The sequence below is a fragment of the Otolemur garnettii genome, unplaced genomic scaffold (assembly GCF_000181295.1).
Source record: "Otolemur garnettii isolate 467f Iridium unplaced genomic scaffold, OtoGar3 scaffold00162, whole genome shotgun sequence".
Taxonomy (NCBI): Eukaryota; Metazoa; Chordata; class Mammalia; order Primates; family Galagidae; genus Otolemur; species Otolemur garnettii.
This window is the reverse complement of record NW_003852557.1, coordinates 3,168,592-3,171,971: the sequence shown is the minus strand read 5'-3', so window position 1 is coordinate 3,171,971 and position 3,380 is coordinate 3,168,592.

The window sequence follows — 3,380 nt, the reverse complement described above, 5'->3', positions numbered from 1 at the left end:
ATAGCCCTTGACTTGGTACAGTTTGAGGTCTCCATGGTATGTCATGGTAAGAGAAAACCTACCTTAAAGAGTCACTCTGGTAAATTATGGTATGTTCAAGAATCTCACTTTAGGATACAAATGGTCCTAGAAAGGTGGCATTTGGGAACTTTGTCTAAAAGTCAGAGGGAGGAGTAAAGGACCTTCAAACATTTTAGGCATTAGATAGAATGGATCTACTCCCCCTACATAATAGCCAATCTGACACTGGCTTTAGGGGACAGGGAAGAAGTGTCAATCGGAAGATTTTTTTTAAATGTCAGATTAATATTAGGGCACAAATGATTAGGTTACATTGTTTGCATTTGTCAAGTAAAGTTCAAGTTGTAGTTGAGTCCTTCACCCACGTGGTGGGCTGTAATCCCCTCACATTGTGCACATAAGCAAGAGGTTGCAGATCTCCCTCAACAGGATTATTTTAAAAGCCCCCAACAAAGGTTGATCATTCCCTCCATGGCTTGTTCCATTTCTAAGAGTAAAGATGGGGGACTGACTACACAAGACGTCCCTATTTCTAGGTAGCTAGATTCAATATTGAGACTCCTGATCCAAGTAGGAAGTTAGGAAGGGACGTAACAGGGTCTCAGATAGATGCTTCAAAAAGCTTTAAATTTAACTTGATCCCACATCGATGGCTTGTGATAGTCATCCCTGGGCTCTTTGTTAAAACAGAGCGAGTTAGACTGTTAAGTATTTTTTGCTTGGGTATTACTGTGAAGGTTCTTTTGAAGTTTCTATACACTTGCTATTCGGAGTTACAGACACTGTGAATATTTGACAAGATAGCTGCAGATAATAATAGCATTTGGAAAGCTTATATAATGTGACATTTTTGCAAGAAGTGTATTATTTTCTATGTGGCCCAATTGTTTGCAGATTTTTTTATTTGTTATATTTAAAAAAAAAAAAACAGATGAAAATGAGTGGCACCCAACAGAAACTGTCTTACCTGAGGAATACTGTAACTTTATTACTCACTTGACTTCCTCTTAAACAGAAGCCTTTGAAGTATGAAAGGCCAGGGAATCTAAGGCACAAATGGGTGATGTCAGTAGCTAAGGATAATGGCCTGCTGGAACCAAGCCATGGCTCCCGATGCTTACCTAAATTGACAAGCACTAAATAGGAAATTCTAGACTTGAATAGGCATTAGAATTGCCTGGAACTTGTTTAATTGCATGTTCCAAGGATCTTCCCCAAGAGAATTTGAGTAGCATCCCTTGAATTGAACTAAAAATCTGCATTTTAAATAATTACTTAAAAGGACTCTCATATTGGTAACCAGGATCATGCTCTATCTAACAGTGGAGTGCCTCTAATTACTTCTCTCCAGCAAGAAATTTTATGCAATCACATATTACAGAATCTCAGAGCTATCTAATACAAGGTACCTTAGGAGTCATCTCACTAGGCCAACAATTTTCTCTTATAAGATCCTTCCAAAACATCCACATTGGAAACTAGCCACATTTTACTAAGTACCCCCCTTATATGAAACAAAATCTTTCTCCCAGTTCCTTTCAGTCACTGTCCTACTTTTAGGACTATGTTAAAAAGTTCAGTTCCTCTTTTATGTATTAAAACATAAGCTTATAGACGCCCCCACTTCCATTCTCTGTGCAAAACATTCCTCGTTGCAAAGCATTCAGAGTTTCTCCAATGATAGCAATTTTCCAGGCATGAGAAATAGTTTAGCAGCTCTTTCTTCTGACCACTCTAGGCCTTCAGGTCCAAAACACTGTGTTTGGTGTTGCTGATGTCATTTACAGTCATAGGACAGTGAGGGTGGCTTACTCACTCATTTCACTGTGGCTGGTCTTTGTAACTGCTTTCCTTCCCCTTTCTTTTAAGTTGGAAGGAGGAATAGCAAGAACAGAGAGCATCTTTATCTGGACTGCTTCTTCTAAAAAGGATCTTTTACCTGCCTTTATTCGAGGGAACAACCTCTCCCATATTTTAAGACATTCTGGAGTTCTCCCTCTGTGCCACTAGCGGGGCTGGAGGTGACCTGGGAAGCTGCCCCACCTTCCCCTCTCCTGACAGATGAGAGACATTCAAAGTTTCCTCTTCCCTGGGACGTCTCTTTGTTCCAGGGCTTGGGCAGAGGCCACAGACCCAGTCCACGATGCTCAGAGTTCCCTGTGTGGGGGCAATGCCACTCCTAGGTATACGCAGGGATACTTCAGCACAGGAGAGCACTGGTAAGCCTTCTGTAAACTCAGGAAACATCAGAAAATACCCAGGAAAGTGTTTTTCCAGCCAAAGCCAGGAGCACTGGCATTTCAGATTTGCTGCTGTCTGACCTTGGGGGCCATGAGAATCATAATGAACCAAAGTACAGTTAGTTCTCTCAGGTAGAAAGCTCCTCCCCAGCACAAGACACTTGAAAAAAAAAAAAATTCTGGAGTTGTTACAGGATTTTCACCAAAGGAGTAGGACATGGAAAGTAGGGTAGAATGTAGACAGGGAGAGAAGAGTGGAGGTCATTTTGGATAAAGGATGTAATAGGAAGAAAACCTGTAGGGCCAGCCCATTTAATTGTGTGATGGGAAGTAAATGTGTGTGTGTGTGTGTGTGTGTGTGTGTGTATGTGGTGGTGGCGGGATCACAATTCAAAGATCTCAAGCTAGAATACAGAGTTCACTTTAAGGACTGGCAGAAGGCAAAATGAAGCAAGCACTATGCAGATAGTCAACCGGGGCTGGCAAACATGGTTAAACTTCACTTTGAGGCCATATGGGCTCCATACTTTGATGCTGCAAGTGCCTACCCTACCCTACCTCCTCATCATCTGTCCTAAGAATGAGCTCATCCCTTCATTGCAAACAAGGAAGAATAAGGCAAGAGAAGTTGATTTGGTATGATTCAGTTAATTAGCCCGGCATTAACCTCTGTCAAAGGAAGGTTAAGGGTGAGCTGTTTTAATAGAGTTCCTGTGGCAGAACATTGACGAGAAGACAAATGTGACTGATTTCTCACCTAAATGAGAATGTTCCGTTTGGATATAGGCATAGGGAGAAATGGGAGAAACAGGATTCGAGACACTGACATCTGAAAAGTATCACAAACAGCACTGTATGGCCAACAATTAGGATAAAACTAAACTCAGACTCTGTATCTATTATTCAGTCCTTAATATCAGAAGTATTTTTGACTTAAGTTGCACATAAGCGAGTATATATACATATAAAAACTACATGTTTATACACGTGTATTGCTTTAAATAGTAGCTTTGCTCCTAGAAAGCAGACCATTTTTACAGGCTGATATAATCTTTAAATAACATTTAAATCAATAAGAGAACTTTAATGATATTCCATGAGCAGCAAAATTAGTGGTAC